Below are 20571 nucleotides of genomic sequence, written 5' to 3' on the forward strand. Positions count from 1 at the left end.
ATAGGAATAGCAAGTTTTGATAGCATTAACTTCTTGTGAAAGTTAACATAGATAGTAAGAGATATAACCTATTTCTAAACCTGGCTCTACTTGATTCATAGCCTATCATTAATAAACTTCCTGAAAGGTGGTTTCCTGCTCTAAAGCACTGCATATGAAAAATAGCCTGAAATTAACTGAGATGAGTGAGTAGTAAAGCCAGGTCATCACAAGTTGTTTTGTACAAGCTTGAGCTAGAGCTGTACGTGGAAAACCTGAGCGGTATACAGGGATCATAATTTTAACTTTAAGAATAATGGGAACCTTTCAGCTTTAATTCATATTTCAATATTTTCACTTTCTGGTTCTTTCGAGACTAATAAATTGGAGAGGCACAGGAACGGATGCCAACCAGTCCATCAAAGAGACCAATAATTCATGTGATGGCAAGTTGATGACATTGGACTCTTTTGAAGTATTGTGGAAAGGACTGGCAAACCAGTGATACAGCCCAGGCTACTGCAGGGCTAGTGTCCACAGAGCAGCACCGCCACCACTACCGAAGCTGATATCCTTGTCGTCCGCGATGGTGTCTGTGGATCCTCAGCATCCTGATGCGGCTTCCCCCGGCTGTGGATGCACTGTGGTGCTACCCCCATGGTGATGGCCCAGCTGGGTGATGCTGATATGCTAGAACCTTCACTATCCTAGAGCTGCATTATGGGTGTTTTGATCCCCAGAATTCCAAAGCTTCATTGTCTTCTCTTCCAAAATGGAGAGAATGCTGTTGGTTAATTTTGGTGGAACTTAGTGATGTGACCTTTCATCTCAATGTCTATACAAATTTTACCAATGTATACTTTAGGCTTTTACACTACAGTCCCTCACTTCCTTTTCCAACACAGTGTTGCTTAACATAGATTTGTTGAAATAATTTATTTCAGTTTATCATCTCTTCCTCCATAAAAATGTTAAGTGTCTCCAAGGTCTGTTATCACTTCAGCTTTATAAGTTCAATAAAAATATATTTATTGAACTCATTAAAAATATATTTAATGACTATGCATTTTGTTCCTGAAAATTATATATATATATGTATATAATTTTATATTGTATGTATACACAGAATTTTATATTTATATATATATACAGACATGTATATATAAAATAAAAAACAGCTATGCTAAAAACTTTTCTAGTGTTTTGACATAAACTTGTATCAGGTCTCAGCATTTCATTCTGTTCCTAGTGACACCAAGCCTTCTCTGATACCTTCTCTCTGACACCATTTTTCAAATACTTAATTTTGCATCTGTGCCCTAGTAAAGGCAGGGTATATCACATCAAGTGGTCATGTGGGATTGCCAGTCATGTCCTGGGTTCAGTCAGACTACCATGTAATAAAATCAGATGAGCCAAGCAGAAACCCAGTGTAGAAATGAAGATGGACATTTTCAATGGAGAGCATTAGAATCAGGCATGTCCAAAGATCACAGTAAGCTATATGAGGAGATAGACCAGACCTCCATGGTACTAATCCATGTTGCCCTGACTCCTATCAGCTTACGCCCAAGCTCATGAGAACCAGCTGCTAGAGGATCAGAGTACTTGAGCCAGATTCAAGGATAGGTCAAGTCAACATGTGCTTGCAAGATGGAAACATTTTAATACTACTTTACCTTCTCACATAAAGTTGATTTGAAAAGAGACATTGAAAGTAAATCCTCCCAGTTAGCATAGCTTTGGGTTGTATAAATGATCATCCACTTTGTGTAGTGAAAGTTGTAACATGAAGTAAGATTATGCCAGAATTTATAAGCTGGAGAATGGCTTAGCTAATTGGGTGGACTTTCAACAACTAGGAGTGAGAGATGTTTGAGAAGCAAGTTTAGGGAAGAAGCTTGTGGTTTAATCTATGCAAGTGGACCCAGAATGTAAGAATCATGTAATTCCTTCCAGAAACCGTCTGCTGCTGAAGAGTCTCTAAGTGGGCAGGATGGCTTAGTCAGTATATTTCAGCCAATTTCAGTTCTTGTCCATCAAAGCTTAAAAAGGCAGCAGATGATGACCAAAATTAGGGTAGACTTTGTAGCAAGAATGTGATACCCTGTTGGGATTTGTCTTGATACTTCCACTGCAGAATGTCCAAATCACGTGTAATGAAGTTCAGTGCCATGCTTGAAATATAGTCAGTTCAGTTCAGTCGCTCAGTCGTGTCCGACTCTTTGCAACCCCATGAATCACAGCATACCAGGCCTCCCTGTCCATCACCAACTCCCAGAGTTCACTCAGACTCACGTCCATCGAGTCAGTGATGCCATTCAGTCATCTCATCCTCTGTCGTCCCCTTCTCCTGCCCCCAATCCCTCCCAGCATCAGAGTCTTTTCGAGGCAACTCTTCGCATGAGGTGGCCAAAGTACTGGAGTTTCAGCTTTAGCATCAGTCCTTCCAAAGAAATCCCAGGGCTGATCTCCTTCAGAATGGACTGATTGGATCTCCTTGCAGTCCAAGGGACTCTCAAGAGTCTTCTCCAACACCACAGTTCAAAAGCATCAATTCTTCGGCGCTCAGCCTTCTTCACAGTCCAACTCTCACATCCATACATGACCACAGGAAAAACCATAGCCTTGACTAGACGGACCTTTGTTGCCAAAGTAATGTCTCTGCTTTTCAATATGCTATCTAGGTTGGTCATAACTTTTCTTGAAATATAGTACTAGCTTTATAAAGAGACTAACCAGTCATTTGGCACTAAGCTGACTGCATTAGACCCCTTTCATTCTGGAAAGGACTGACCTGAATTCTGCCTGACCAGGATTGACCATATTTGGGATTTGTCTTTTTTTGTCTGCTATGCCCCAGGAGCCCCACTCAGGGATCATAATGTGAAATGTGCTGATACAGGAGATTATATAGCATTTTGTTGGACTGAGGGATTGTTATATGACAGAGAAATACAGCAATGGTAGATACATTCTTGTGGGATTTGTAGATCTTATCACATACCACACTATCCTGATGAGGTAGGAGAGACTAAACCTTTGAAGTCAGAGCTAAGACACTGGGTTGAGGATGACAGTCAGTGAAAATGGAGTTGTATTTTCAGGATGTAGTACAAATCTTAAACCCATGGCCACGGTATGGTGATGTGTATCCAATAGGTAGACTGAATGGGTTTAGTAACCAATGTGTTATAATGGTATTGACCTTGCTTACCACATCACTTTTAGTGTTCTGTTTGTGGGGTTTGTATTTATTGTCCTCATAAGACTCATCACCTAAAATCCCGAGTCCAGGGCAGACATTTCCAGCAGGTTCCTGTAGGCTATCACTGCCCCCTCATCTGATTAAGTTCCTTGCTAGAGAAGATTAGCAAGCAGGGGTCATTTACCTTATTATCAAGGAAAGGTAGGCTGCCACATAATGAGGGTGAAGAGGAATGGTGAGAATTCTGGTGATCTTTTTGCATCTATTGATATTCCCAAACTTAATGAAACCAGAAGTGGAGAGGAACAACCAAGCCGTGATAAGAGTATCATAAAAAATGGATTTAATCTCCTTGAACTTGATGTGGATCATGCATTATGAAAGCCAACAGGACCCTCAGAAATGCTAGTCAAAGGGGAGGACAGTCCAGAATGAATTCTGGGGGAGAGAGATGGTGTGTCACTGCTATCCCCATACCACATATAACATTGAGAATTGTAGTTTGCCCTACAGTTTGTCCCACTACTCTATGTTTTCTCAGAAATTGTGACCAATCAAAATCCAAAAAGTAGTTGTATCTATCTGCAGTATAGTTAGTGTTCACGTAAGCAAGTATGCATCTTAGTATGAACTAGAAATAGATTCTGTTGGTAACCTAGTTTCCATTTCCCAGCCAGTCATGCCACTCGCTTGCTCAGAGGCAGACTTTTTAGGGCTCGGAACTGTCTGATCCTCCAGAGAACAGCCTCAATTACTCATTCCATGAGGATGCAGTTTTTGTTCAATGGCTGTCATTCAAGATGTAGAGTTCCTTTTGGGTACAGACTGAAGCTAAATCTAACTGAGGCTACATCCTTCCTCAGCTGCCTTCCTTGCTCTACAATGCATTTTCATCCTCTTTCTCATGAGGGCTCTTCATTAACATATTACGTGAACCTGTTTTAGACTCTGCATTTGGGGGACTCAGCCTAAAAACATGGAGAAACATTATTTCCATATTAATATCCTTGAGGCATTTACACACTACTGGTGTGTGAGAAAATTATACAACTATTTGTAGGGTAAAATTGTTCAAATCTGTTTTTTTAACCCAGACATTTTGTTTCTGAGTAGATGTCTTGCAAAATAATCATGTAAAACTTAAATATATATATATAAATCATTATTATAACATTTTTTTAATTTTTAAATTTTAATTTTTTTAATTAAAAAATTTTTTAAATTGTTATTTTAAAAGAAAAAATGCTCAATGTATATCCATATGGGAATGAGTTTAATAATTCATAATGTATCCCTACATTCAGTGATATAATTTTAAGTAAATTCCTTTGCTCTTATATAGAAATATGCTTAATGTATGATGGGAGTAAATTAAAGAGCTTAAGTTCATGTACTTTTTGTGTTGGCAAAACAATTCTTTTGTAGGTTCTGCCTCTTTGTTACTGCCTGATACTGAAAAAAGTACTTAACTTTGTAAACCTACATTTCATTTCCTTCATTTTTAAAATTATCGTTTAACAGGATATCACAGGCAAAGCATTTAGCACACAATTAATTGTCAATATAAGTTAGCTCTTATTTTATTATTATTATGTGCTAAGTGAAAATGTTAAGTAGGAGAGCACTGATTCATTGAATGTATTTAGAGATTGGTATAGCACTCGTTCATGGAGTTTAGCTAGAAGTTAAAGCATGGGCATGTAGCCAGGGCATAAATCCGTAGACTTCATGCCTTGTTGCATCACTAACTTTTGTAAAACCTTGGGAGAATTTCTTTAACTCTCTAAACTCAAATTTCTTGTCAGCAAAATGGATATATTAACAGTACCTTCTTTGGGGAATTACTACCCTAAAAGGCTTATTGAAGAAAAGCTGTAATAGCTAATGCTTACAGAATGGCATCTTCTAAATGCCTTACTTGTATTTTTATCATAGTTTCACTGTAGCCCTAGAAACTAAACATTGTTATTATCCCTGTTTTATAAGAAAATTAAAGCATAGAGTAGTTAAATAATATGCAAAGATTCGTAGAGCTAGTGCAAGCAATTCAGGATTTGAATTTAATCTGTCCAGTTTCACAGCCTGGGGCCAAAATCACTGATAAAATGTGAATCCTAAAAAAATATTAAAGACTCAACAAATGATATATATCATGTTTGTATGAAATGTATGTATATACATATATAGAAAAGGCAGAGAAACCAGAGATCAAATTGCCAACTTCTGTTGAATCATTGAAAAAGCTAGAGAATTCCAGAAAAAATATTTGCTTCATTGAATACATTAAAGCCTTTGACTGCATGGATCACGGCAAACTGTGGAAAATTCTTAAAGATATGGGAATACCAGACCACCTTACTCGCCTTCTGCAAATCTTGTATGCAGGTCAAAAAGCAACAGTTACAACTGGACTTGGAAAGACAGACTGGTTCCAAATTGGGAAAGAAGTACGTCAAGGCTGTATTGTGTCACCCTGCTTATTTAACTTATATGCAGAGTACGTCATGAGAAATGCCAGGCTGGATGAAGCACAAGCTGGAATCAAAATTGTCGAGAGAAATATCAATAACCTCAGATATGCAGATGACACCACCCTTATGGAAGAAAGTGAAGAGGAACTAAAGAGCCACTTGATGAAACTGAAAGAGGAGAGTGAAAAAGTTGGCTTAAAGCTCAACATTCAGAAAACAAAGATCATGGCATCTGGTCCCATCACTTCATGGCAAATAGATGGGGAAACAGAGGAAACTGTTTAAAGTTTCCAGTGCCAGACTTTATTTTTCTGGGCTCCAAAGTCACTGCAGATGGTGACTGCAGCCATGAAATTAAAAGACGCTTACTCCTTGAAAGGAAAGTTATGACCAACCTAGATAGCATGTTGAAAAGCAGAGACATCACTTTGCCAACAAAGGTACATCTAGTCAAGGCTATGGTTTTTCCAGTGGTCATGTATGGATGTGAGAATTGGACTGTGAAGAAAGCTGAGCACAGAAGAATTGATGCTTTTGAAATGTGGTGCTGGAGAAGACTCCTGAGAGTCCCTTGGACTGCAAGGAGATCCAACCAGTCCATCCTAAAGGAGACTGGTCCTGTGTGTTCATTGGAAGGACTGATGCTAAAGCTGAAACTCCAATACTTTGGCCACCTCATGAGAAGGGTTGACTCATTGGAAAAGACCCTGATGCTGGGAGGGATTGAGGGCAGGAGGAGAAGGGGACAACAGAGGATGAGATAAGTGGATGGCATCACCGACCCGATGGACATGAGTTTGGGTGAACTCCGGGAGTTGGTGATGGACAGGGAGGCCTGGCGTGCTGCGATTCATGGGGTCGCAAAGAGCTGGACATGACTGAGCAACTGAGCTGAACTGACTGAATGGAGAACACACAGAAAACTGGGAAGAATTTTTATAGTATAATTCATACAAGAAAATAAAATAAACATAGTTGGTGTGGGGTATTGGTTTGGGGTATCTGTTGTAACTATGACAAGACACATAGAACCACATCACCTTTCAGAGTAGGCATATTTCTAATAGCTTAAGCTGCAACTGGATATTCCAATAAAAAATATATTATTGCAAGTGATTCAAAATGTTTTATTAATACAAAAAAATAGAACTATAGAAGTAGAAAAACACATTCTTATAAGGTTCCACATTGGATCAATCTCAAATATTTCTTACTTGTTTTATTGAGAGTCTAAAATGGAATGGCCCAAGAAAGGCATAGTTCTTCTGCAGAACATATCTGCAATCTAGGCTCCTTTTGCCTAGACTTCCTTTTATGATTTCTCATAGAATGGATTTATTCTGGTTGAAGCCCTGATGTTCTAAAGAATAAAACATAAGGACAAAAGGATGAACACAGAGATCAAACTGACCATGGCATACATCTTTCCTTTACACCACCCTAGCTGTACGATTTGGGACATTTTCTGAATTTTATGAGTCTGATTTTTATCTGGAAAAAAATTGCCTTAAAGACTTGTAGTAAAATTACTAAGACAATATACATAATAATGTGGTGTAGGTAGATTATAAATGAACTATTTTTTATTATTTTCCTGTATCCCTTCACAGATTTATACTTCAGTCCATTTGTGAAAAATCACAGTTTATCAGGCCTCAGTATGTTGAAATAGCCAGGTCACAAATGAACAACCACATTTTGGTGGAAATGGAATCATGAAGTAACCAAAACAGAGAATAAAAGACAGTCATTATTTCTGACTCACAGATGACATTTTCTCTTTTGGACACAAAGTTTTGAGAATAGAGAAGGAAATGGAGCTACCACCTCTGTGCTTACAATTTTTATTCTCAGTAAGAATCAACCGCAGCTAAGACTCAGACCTGACCAAATCAACCTCTGTAGTGGGTGGTTCAGCCTATTTAGATGAGCCAAGTGCCTATTCATTCAGTTGAAAGGAAAACTAGTTCCGTTGATGTAGTCAGCTTCAGAGCAAGCCAAAAACTAAGCACAGGGAAATGCCAGCAGTTCAGTGAAGAAGCACAAAGGCTTCTGACAAAGAGGAGTACTTTCAAGGTAGAATGCATCTTAACTGATAGACTAGCAATAGTTTTTTTCACAATTTGGAAATGAAATTGCTTCAGTTCCCATCGACATCTGGGGCTTGGTTAAAGAGGCATTTAAATAACAATGATGCAAGTTGGTTTTCTTTCAAAATGTAATCTTTGTCCGTTTCATATTGCTGCTTTATTTAGAGAGAAATAAGAATATTTTTGCCATGTACTAGTATTATAATGTTAGGAAATCACTTTATCTAATATTCATTCTGTCCTTTAAAATGCCAGACTCCTCATTAGGCCCTCAGAATATGAAAGTGATTCTGATGAGATTGCTCCTCTCAGAGAAGTTCATAGTCTAATGGGGAAAATAGATGTCTGAACACAATTTCAGTAATGTGAAAAAAGTGGCAATACTCACGTGCATAAAATGGCAAAGTTCTCTAACAGATGTAGCAAAGGCCTCATGACAACAGTAGCAACAGAGCTCAGACTTAAGGCTAAGTGAACATTTTCTAGATTGAAAAGGCAAAATAAATTGCAGAGAGTGCCATAGGATGTTGACTGTTTTAGATCGTTTAACGTGTCAAGAACTGAGGAAAATACTTTACATGCATTAATCCATTTGAGGCTTCACACTTGCTTGAGACAAGTTTGGCTTTTACTCCTTGATACATATGGATGTAAGAGTTGGACTGTGAAGAAAGCTGAGTGCCGAAGAATTGATGCTTTTGAACTGTGGTGTTGGAGAAGACTCTTGAGAGTCCCTTGGACTGCAAGGAGATCCAACCAGTCCATTCTGAAGGAGATCAGCCCTGGGATTTCTTTGGAAGGAATGATGCTAAAGCTGAAACTCCAGTACTTTGGCCACCTCATGTGAAGAGTTGACTCATTGGAAAAGACTCTGATACTGGGAGGGATTGGGGGCAGGAGGAGAAGGGGACGACAGAGGATGAGATGGCTGGATGGCATCACTGACTCTTTGGACGTGAGTCTGAGTGAACTCCGGGAGTTGGTGATGGACAGGGAGGCCTGGCGTGATGCGATTCATGGGGTCTCAAAGAGTCGGACACGACTGAGAGACTGAACTGACTGACTGACCTACATGGTTACAGGGATTACATATAATGGCACAGACTTTTAATTCAAGGCAGTCTGACTTCACTTTGGTAACTGCTGCTTCCCTGTAACTTATATGATAATACATGTATTATCATACCATTGTGGAAACCCACCAAGGGCAAAAAAACACAGAATTAATTAATTCATGAGTACCCGCTCTCTGGGCTTCCCTGGTAACTCAGAGGTAAAGAATACACCTGCAATGCAGGAGACAAGGATTCAATCCCTGGTTTGAGAAGATCCCCTGCAGGAGGGCATGACAACCCACACCAGTATTCTTGCCAGAAAAATCCCATGGAGAGGGGAACCTGGCAGGCTACAGTCAATAGGGTTGCAAAAGACAGACACGAATGAGGTGACTTAACATGCATGCACGCACTCACTCTCTACCAAGCACTGGGCTGGCATGACCTGTCCAGAGAAAATTTAGGAGTATACTCTACTAACAAAACAATGAGTCAGAAGAAGCAACTATTGAGAGAAAAGTAATTACTGGCAATTCACTCTTGTCTGTTAGATTAGGGATGAGAGATGGAGTAGACAAAGATGACTGATGGTTTTTGCTTGACAAATGGAGTAAATGTGATGACATAATATGAAGCAGGGAAAAACTTAATCAGGGAAAATTGGTCATTCATTTTGAAGCTGTGGGTTACCCTATGAAAATCATACAGTCAGATTACCTGCTTAACTCTATCTCTGTTTGGTTAATAATATCAGATTATGTCATGATATGTTTAACTCTAAAATACTGTGCAAAAAAAGAAAACAATTCTATGCAGATTTTAAAACAAACTATCTTACTACAAATAAATGAAAAAACACAATGAAATAAACTCATTCAATCCAGAAACAGGACTCTCAAAAAGAATCCTTCAGAGGGGTAAATGGCTACTTCAGAAGTCTAACCAGAACAGATAGTACTTATTTGTAGAGTGAAATAATAAATTAATAATAATTGAATAAATGAGTGTGTGCATTCATGCTGAGATTATCTACTGAATTTACTTTGAGAGCACAAGTGAGAGAAAATGGACTTGAATTAGTGCAAAAGAGGTTGACATTCATAAATCATAAACTTCTTAAGCTCGTAGAGTATTTCCTTTGGAGATGTTCCATAAAGGGAGAAACTATCAGTGCTCAAGAGGCTGATGCTTGGATAGCAGTACGCACAGCACAGAGTTCCAAAGAAACAGGAATGGAGGAACATTATATTATCCTGAAGAGCCATCCCTGAATATCCTGATAAACTCATATACTCTTTCACTTTTAGTTGATGTAAGCATCTCTTTTATCTTTAGATATTAACTCTTTAATTCTGTCTCAATATGCTACTTTTAAAACCCCAGCCAGGATTCTCTACTCATCTTTATAGAGACATTAATGATAACCTTATACTTTGGTCAAAAGTTTACTTGTATTCAAAGTCATTGAACTGTTTCCTTTCAGTTTATTTTTATTTTTACTGTCTTGACCCCTCTACCTCAAGTGTCATTTACTCCTCAGTTCCCTTTTAACTATGTTTACAGTCACAGAATCTATTGCTGTCATTTGCACTGAGGACCAGCAATTTTCTGTGTACATAAAGCTGTTTCTTCCACATTCAATGTTTATATTTTCATCTATTATTTTTATTATATCACAATATTTATTTTAATCTGCCAAATATTTTACTATCTATGTAATCTTGTTCACATACTTCTACAGCCTCAATAATAGATTCATCTACTCATAAAATTAAAGTGTTTAATTTAATTAAAAAACTTATGAGTAAAATTATATAATTAAATATTTAATTTAGAATTTAAATATTTGAAAAAGACAGAGATAAACTATAGTCACATAATAAATAATAAATATATATATTATCATATGGAATTTTATCCAAAAACACTGAGTGCCTGGTTGATGCTATTTGCCAAGCTAAGAGATGGTGGTAAAATAACCAACAACACAAGAATGATCCTAATCTGAAAGTGCTTTTAGATTAGTGAAAAATATACACAAACTAATTTAATTTTAGAATATCATATAATAGCAAAGAATCAGATTCTATAGGATATAAATGTGCATATATACGTATATACATATGTACATGCATATATATACATATATTTATATAAATAAGGTATTTTCATTTTATCTTTTTATTGTTGTTATACTTTAAGGTTGACTTCAATGTAATATATTCACTACAGTTCAGTCTCTCAGTCGTGTCTGGATCTTTGTGATCCCATGGATCGTAGCACGCCAGGCCTCCCTGTCCATCACCAACTCCTGGAGTTTACCCAAACTCATGTCCATCGAGTCGGTGATGCCATCCAGCCATCTCATCCTCTGTCATCCTCCTCTCCTCCTGCCCCCAATCCCTCCCAGCATCAGGGTCTTTTCCAATGAGTCAACTCTTCACATTAGGTGGCCAAAGTATTGGAGTTTCAGCTTTAGCATCAGTCCTTCCAATGAACACCTAGGACTCATCTCCTTTAGGATGGACTGGCTGGATCTCCTTGCAGTCCAAGGGACTCTCAAGAGTCTTCTCCAACACCACAGTTCAAAAGCATCAATTCTTCAGTGCTCAGCCTTCTTCACAGTCCAACTCTCACATCCATACATGACCACTGGAAAAACCATAGAATTGACTAGACGGACCTTTGTTAGCAAAGTAATGTGTCTGCTTTTTAATATGCTGTCTAGATTGGTCCTAACTTTCCTTCCAAGGAGTAAGTGTCTCATAATTTCATGGTTGCAGTCACTATCTGCAGTGATTTTGGAGCCCCAAAAAATAAAGTCAGCCACTGTTTCCACTGTTTCCCCATCTATTTCCCATAAAGTGATGGGACCAGATGCCATGATCTTCGTTTTCTGAATGTTGAGCTTTAAGCCAACTTTTTCACTCTCCTCTTTCACTTTCATCAAGAGGCTTTTTAGTTCCTCTTCACTTTCTGCCATAAGGGTGGTGTCATCTGCATATCTGAGGTTATTGATATTTCTCCAGGCAATCTTGATTTCAGCTTGTGTTTCTTCCAGTCCAGTGTTTCTCATGATGTACTCTGCATGTAAGTTAAATAAGCAGGGTGACAATATACAGCCTTGACGTACTCCTTTTCCTATTTGGAACCAGTCTGTTGTGCCATGTCATGTCGCTTCCTGACCTGCATATATGTTTCTCAAGAGGCAGGTCAGGTGGTCTGGTATTCCCATCTCTTTCAGAATTTTCCATAGTTTATTGTCATCCACACAGTCAAAGGCTTTGGCATATTCAATAAAGCAGAAATAGATTTTTTTTCTGGAACTCTTTTGCTTTTTCCATGATCCAGCGGATGTTGGCAATTTGATTTCTGGTTCCTCTGCCTTTTCTAAAACCAGCTTGAACATCTGGAAGGTCACGGTTCACATATTGCTGAAGCCTGGCTTGGAGAATTTTGAGCATTACTTTACTAGCATGGGAGATGAGTGCAATTGTGCAGTAGTTTGAGCATTCTTTGGCATTGCCTTTCTTTGGGATTGGAATGAAAACTGACCTTTTCCAGTCCCTTGGTCACTGCTGAGTTTTCCGAATTTGCTGGCATATTGAGTGCAGCAGTTTCACAGCATCATCTTTTAGGATTTGAAATAGCTCAACTGGAATTCCATCAGCTACACTAGCTTTGTTTGTAGTGATGCTTCCTAATGCCCACTTGGCTTCACATTCTAGGATGTCTGGCTCTAGGTGAGTGATGTAATATATTACATATTCCTAAAATATAAATATTCACTCCATTAATAATAAACCATTAAAAAAATTAACACTGTATATTTTTTAAATTTCTGAAAGGATTAAAAGTGTTCATTAATTTTATAATATTTCATATTTGCAATAAATACATAAGAAAGTGGCATGTCTTTGGCAAGTAATACAGAGAGCTCTTTTGAAGTGGTTGTTTTTATGTGAAAACATTATTAAAGTTTATTGAAAGGATATTAAAACTATATTCATTTCAGTGAAGTATGCTTTAAATTATAACCTTATATATAAGAATTTTTTGTTGTATCCTTTGAAATCTAATCAATTATAAATATTATAACTTCACATTAAAATAGGTTTCAAATTATTTTTATTACAACCTAAGCATTGTAGCAGGATAATAACATAAAAGATATGATTATGAATTAAATATTTTTCAAGAAGTAGTATCAGGAGGATAAAAGCTATATCTACTGTTTCCTTTGCATTTTCCCATCGTGTCTATTAAAGAACCGCAGGAGCTCACTAAATGTTGATGGTGATCTCACTTCCAACTTAGTTTTGATGAGCCTGAATTAGATGCCCTCTAATGTCCTTTTCTTCTCTGAAATTGTTATTCTCTAATAGAGTTCTATATGTTCATTTTCCCCCATAGAGAAATATAAAGCACATCATGCTCTCTAAGTAAAAATAATTTGTTCAGTGATGCAGATTACACATTATTCATGCTAGTGTTGAAGACAGAAATCACAGATTAGCAAAGAATGAGTTGAGCCAGTCTTAGCTCTTTCATTTTTTTTTCAAATTGTAGTTAAAATAGAACTACAACAAGCGAAATTATTTTGTTAATGTATTAATTTTCATTTATTCTTTTAAAAAAAGAAAAAAACAACAACTAGGGCACATATTATTACATGTTTCTCAATGATCAGTGTTAAAACTCTTGTTGGAAAACTTGAATTTCCTTGCAAATTCTGATTTATTAAACCAGAACTATCTGGAGCTGCATAGTGTTGCATACTGGTGATGCCAGGGATGTCCAGAAAAAACTCCTTGGATGTTTTTTATTATCATTAGACTTTTTGAAGTGTGGTTTGGTCACTTATTTCTTGTATGATATCCTCAAAAGGTGGATGAGTAAAACACCCACTCATAACTAATTTGAAAAGTTTTGTTTGACAGTAAAAGGACTATATAAATTTAGAAGTGTTAACAAGCCAAAGACATTGTATATAATTCAGGGTCAAATAAATGACAAATAGGAATTCCCTTAAGGTTTCAGATTGAGGAATCATGTTACTTTTTCTGTAGTATGGATACTGTTTGAATGCACAAAGAAAATGAATGTGATGTACAGAGAGGATGATAGGCCTTAGTAAAAGCTCAGAAGCAGGCAAACAAAAGCTAGATTCAGCAAAAATGATACTGTCACTTTGTCTGACACAGGGGTATGAGTAGGGAAGAAGAGTGGACAGTGGACAGCTGCAAAGAGGCGGAACAGGATAGCAATGGCAAATGGGCTTTAACGAGACAGAAGCTGAATAGAGGTATCTCTTACTTGTGAAAACCTGAGGCAGAAGGTGCTTTGTTTAGTTTCTTCTAAATCGGGGGGGGGAAAGAAAGAAAATATATCTCTAGGTTATCACATAATTAAATTATGTCCATAATCTGCCATACATAGCATTGAAATTCCACTCAATATTGTAAGTATGCAAACTTCCTCAAGTACCCTATATCCTCATAGACTTTGTAAACATTGTCATGTAGAAAGGAGATTTTTATGTGCTATGTATATGTCTAGGCTTTATCTAATTAGGGTATTTTAAACTGGAGGTGAATACAATAAGAACATTGGATGATGGAAACTAAAAGAAAAACCCTGACTCTGCCAGGTCTATTTTAATACAGTTTAACAATTGCTATTCTATATGTTTAAATGTAGTAATGACACATAGTGGGAATGGAAGAAAGGAGAAAAAATATGATGCAAGGGGAAGACCGTGGACTTAAGAGACAAATAGACCTATGTTGTAATGAGTCTACCTTTCTTACTGTGTGACTTTTGAACTCTATTAAAGCTTTTTGACTTTGAGATTTCTTACCCATAAAACAAGGACATTTTTTTTTCTATCTCATAGTATTTATGTATCTAGCTTCATGCTTGGCAAAGAGGCAGCACTCAAAAAATAATAGCTCTCATTCCATGAATGTCATTATTTTATGCATGGTGAGTTTTCTGTTACTCATAAAAAAGACAATGTCAGCAATTATCAAAGTTCAATATAAGGCTATATTGTGATTCTTTGAAAACATATTTTAATTAATAACATAGTTAATTCTTTACATCTTTTTTCAGGAAGTCCCTACTACAGCTTCACATTATCTCTGCCATAATTCTCATGTGCAAAATGGTTGGCTCAAACCCTATTCTTTTTCCCACACAATTTAATCCTAGTGCAAGTTTTCATTAAATCCATCTGATTTTCAATACCTAGAACACTTTTGAAATTCTAAGCTCAAAGAAAAATAAAAAAAAATTAATTTTTAAAACTGTTGAATTCCTTCTGCAGAGGAATTTTCATAGAAGATAGAATGGATCATTTTCAAGTCAGTATTGTGTATCTAATATAGTCCAACAATTGCTACTCAGTAACCTACTTCCACCCTTAAATTTCTAAGCAACAGTAACTGTACAGTAGATACCTTCCTAATAAATATGACCATTCTTCTTACAAATGAAATAGTGCTGTATCCAAATTTACTGAAAAGGCACATTCTGCATGATGCTCATTCCTTCTCTAGTTCAATTAAAATGAGGAAGCCATTATCTTTATCTAGCGGATAAAGACAAAACTGATATATTCTTCTAAGATAGTTGGACAAGGGGAGAGAGAAAATTTTGGTCAGTATAAAAGCATATAGGAGGCATATTTGGGTACCTTCTGTAGTCTCTATATTTGTATAAGGATTGTAAGATTTTCAGTTTGTTTCTGCCACTACTCATTATTTATTTCCTTTGTTCGCAGTTACTATCTCTACTCGTCGGGATTCTTTACATGTTGGGGTGGTTCAAAGCTTTATTTCTAAATGATCTAACCCTTGATGTTCTTGCATATGTGGTAACACTGGAATGGTGGTACTTGAAGTATTCTTCCTTCTTGTGCCATACTAAGTTGCTTCAGTCCCGTCTGATTCTGTGCAATCCTATGGACTGTAGCCAACTGGACACCTCTGTCCTTGGGATTCTCCAGTCAAGAATACTGGAATAGATTGCCATTCCCTTCTCCAAGGGATCTTCCTGACCCAGGGATCAAACTGGTGTCTCTTACGTCTAACCTGCATTGGCAGGCGGGTTCTTTACCACTAGCGCCACCTGGGAAGCCCAATACTCCTTCTTACCCTTATTATATTAAAACAAACACATTTGCCCATGATAATCAGAACCAGTCATCTCAGATAACATAGTATCACTCCCTTTTTTGAGGGATTATTGGTCTAGCAACATGAGGAGCCCACAATGACCAGCTGGCAATCTCAATGGCATTACTGTTGTTTTGCCTTGTAGAAGCATTTAGCTGAGAACTCTAAAGCAATAGAACTTTCTGATGCAAGGAAAAGAAGAAAGTATATTTTGAGTTGGTAATTAGGTATATTAGCAATGTTACTTTTTTTTTTTATTTTATTAAATTTAAATGACCGGGAGGGCAGGAGCAAGCCTGACCTGCTTTAGCGCTCCGCCGGGGTGCCCGCCGCCCGGGCCCTGCCACTCCCCGCCCCCCGGACTCAAGAGTCAAGCAATGTTACTTTTAATTTACTCAAATATTCCAGTTCCATGTGTTCTAACAATGGAAGAACTAGTACAGCCTCATCTATTTGTCACTGATTTGTAGAATATTCTGTCTCACTATATGATGTCATACTTTTAAATGGTCATTTCTAAGTAGGACCATCACAGAGTCTTTAAGAGTCCATTTCACCAGTTACTTCTGGGTGATAGGGTAAGATTTGTCAGTTCTGTGAGTGTAAACTGATTGCCTCACTATTTTGGCTAGAAAATAAGTGAATTCTTTCAGAAGTAGAGTATCCTGATGATGAATAAGACATTCAATAAGATTATTGTTAAGTAACATCACCAACTCAATGGATATGAATTTGAGCAAACTCCAGGAGATATGAAGGGCAGGGAAGCCTGGAGTGCTGCAATCCATGGGGTCGCAAAGAGTTGGACAAGACTTTGTGACTGAGCAACAAACAACAAAGATTATGGTGCCGTCACTGGCGGGCAGAGAAGAACGAATCAAAATTGTTGTCTCTTCAAATGAGAAAATCGTCCATATTTGACATTTCCCAAGTTAACATAACTGATCACCTAGAGATTTACTATTATTCGCTGCTGGCATTGACACTTAAAGTGGCGTAGACAGATAAACTTTGAGAAAAGCTGTCTGTGTGCACACATTCATAATTTTTATCCCTACCAAAATGATCACTATTTGCTCTAAACCTTTTAAACAAGCTTGAGATGCCTAGGAAAAGGGGCCGTGTAACACCCCAATGATGCTGTCTTATTCACCTGAGAGCTTCTCACATGGCACAGAAATATCCTATCATTCTCAGTCTATTTTAAGAAGTTCATAAATATAATATACCTCTTCCCTAAAACTCTGTAACTTACCTTTGGAAAAAAAAAATATATATATACTTTTTTTTTCCTAATTCCCCGACCATCTGGCTAATTTTTACCCACTGTTCTTAAATAAATGTTAACTCATACTTGCAGCCAGTTCTTCCTCCATGCAGTGTGACAACCATATGTATTATTAGAATTTTTGCCAAATGACAGTACCTTCCCTACTCTCCTTTCCAGTCAGTAGACTGCTGTGGCATTGCATTTTAACTATTTCTAACATACAGTTAGGGGCCATTGGTAAACCAGGAGCTTTATTTTTTTTCCCCTTTCTCACTCAAGTAGATGTAGGGAATTCTCTGTAAGTGAGCGTGCCCATATGTGGCTTGAAGAGGGGTGCCAATGCTCTAGAGATAAATGTACTAAATGTAGAGACTTATAGAGCCTCAATTTTACCTTTAGTATTCGAAATAGCTTTGATTATAAACAATGCACTCTTTATAATAACTATAACATAAATCTTATGCTATAAAGATTGTATTGATAAGCCCAAAAATTAAAGTAAGGCCCTACTGGGCTTAATGTTAATCTTTGGTATTCTATGAGCACTTAGTCAAAAATTCTGATTACTGTTAACTGTTACAAAAACCACAGTACCCTTGCTTCTATGCATTACATATATTCTTTTTGGCCTCTGGATTCTGAGATTTCATCATACGTATTAGAATATGAACAAGTGAAGTGTTAGTCACTCAGTCGTGCCCTACTCTTTGAAACCCCATGGACTGCAGCCCATCAGACTCCTCTGTCTATGGGATTTTCCAGGCAAGGATACTGGAGTGGGTTGCCATTTCCTTCTCCAAGGGATCTTCCCAACCCAGCAATTGAACCCAGGTCTGCTGCACTGCAGGCAGATTCTTTACTGATTGACCTATGAAGGAAGCCCACATTAGAATCTGAAGCCATATCAATACAACTCTCATAATACAAAGAATAGCAAATAGTATGCTATAGCTTTCCTCACCAAGAGATTTTTCAATGACTTAATGGAAGGAATCTCCTTTGGACTCTATCAGGAATCACATTTAATGAATGTATAAATTAATCATACATGATTAAACCACACCAACATCAGTAAATCTTTGAGGCAGGAGAATCACTTCTTGTGTGTTATAACATGGAAACTTTGGCATTTTTGTTATAAGGATATTCTGTAACAGCTAATCAACTTATCAAACACTTTCCTTCAAGAAACACTTTCTCCCAGGAGACTGCAGAAAATCATTTAATGTATTGCTTTGACATCCCATGTGATGGAATAACAGTATTCTTATTCTAATGTTAGCAGGATCCTCCTTGACTTCAAACGCAACCAGGACAGATACTCAATGCCAGATGTTCATTTCCTTGAGGCTTATTACCAAGCACACGTTGTTGTATCAGATAAGGTTTAACAGCAAAGACAGAACTCACTCAAGCTGGCATACCTATAAGATAATGTATTGTAATACATTTAATTTTTTACTGAACTATTAAAAGGCAATAGGAACAGACTCTAGGTTGAGATGCCAAGAATAACCTCCAAACCCACAGTAGAACTGGGCTTCCAAGGACTGCTATTCCTGCTGTGATCAGGAAAATTCCTGCTGAATCAAGGATTCAGTGCTGCATCTGCTTGCTTCATAATCACAACACCTGTGCTATACTACACATAGACAACACATCCCCACCCCAGTGGATCCCTTATGCCTTGCTTCTTTTTACACTTAATTCAGTTCGAATTCAATTTTTATTCAAGTGGGTCTCATTTGGGGACTCTAAATCATAACAAGATTATTGTATTCTTGTTTGGTTCTGTTTTAGTAATTCAGCATCTACGTTTCAAGAAAGCATATTAGAAAGAGGTTGAAATGGATGTTGAACTGGCTGAGCCAATGCATCTGCCATAGTTTGCTACATGGCAGTGATTTATGGAATGACAGCCTAATTGTGGAAAGGCTTTAGAATTAGCACTTCAACTTTGAAGTGTTTGCTCAAGCATTTACACTGTAGAACTGTTGCCAAACCATTAGTTCAATTCACAACTTTTAAGTACATAGTATGTGCCAAGTTCTGGGGATACAAAGATGAATTATATCAGTTGTTCACTATGTAACATAGGGTAGAATAATCAGTACCTGTAGTAATTCAGATATTAACACTAGACCAAGAAATGAACAATATGCTCTGGGATTAATTAAGCTTTGAGTGGATATAGAATGGATACCATGCCTTAAGTATTTTTGTGGTATTATGAGAAGGGAAATATATTCTTCAAGGAGATAAGAACATGTGTTAAGTATGAAAAGATAAGGGTTCATATGAAAGTATATGATCCCTGATTGTACATGTACAATAAATATTTGTTGAGATTAAGATTAAATTACAAAAAAAAAAAAAAAAACACACAAAACTAGGATGCAGTGCTCACAATAATAGTGAACAGAAGATATGCCAAGGGAGTTAGAATTTTTAGGTTTTCAAGGACATTTGCAGGTCTCTTTGACCGAGTTGTGGATAGAAATCAAGAGATATCACTTCCAGGCCAAAACATTTAATTGCTGGTGTAAGACCACACACTGTTTTCTTTTCTCTGTTGCAAAACCATCAACATTCAGAAAGAGATTTCTCACAGGAAATGCAAGAATACAGAAGTCTTTTATACTATGAAATCACATAGTAATATGTTTATAATGGTAACTCTGGAAGTACTGAGAATGATAGATTATAGTGCAGACAGCTGGAGTCAGACAGATCAAACAGAATACCATGTAAGAAGCTATGTTCCCTGGGGCAGAAGCAATAGTGGAGATGAGGAAGCTCATCTCAGAGACATTAGAGGGAGGGGAATGAGAGGACGTGGATGAAGCAAACATATAAAGAGGAAAGGGGGGAAGTCAGCAATAAGTTCAAGATTTCTATCTTGGCTCACTGGGGGAGTGGTAAAATCTTGATTGGAACCCAGACATTTATTTCATGCTTACCAAATATCTATATGTGTTCCGTATTGACCATTCCTCTTGCTACAAAGCGAGATCATCTAGCTACTTCGTCAGTGAGCTGTAAGCAGAAATTATGCATGTCACTCTTGAAAAAAGAATAACTAAAGTAGTATGCACTCTCTGGATCTTTCTTCTTTGCCCTTGTTAACAGAGGCGATCTAGAGCTGAGATGGCTGAATCACTTACACTAGAACCCTAGGTCACTTGATGGATAGAAGAAACTCTAGAATGTCATCCAGACCTCATTACAAGCAAGATATGAACTGTTTCATGTGTAAATTGACTGTGGGTTGCTTTTACGACAATTTGGTCAGTTTATCATAATTAAAAAGAGGTAAAAGA

This window comes from Bos indicus, chromosome 6, assembly GCF_029378745.1.
Source record: "Bos indicus isolate NIAB-ARS_2022 breed Sahiwal x Tharparkar chromosome 6, NIAB-ARS_B.indTharparkar_mat_pri_1.0, whole genome shotgun sequence".
NCBI lineage: Eukaryota > Metazoa > Chordata > Mammalia > Artiodactyla > Bovidae > Bos > Bos indicus.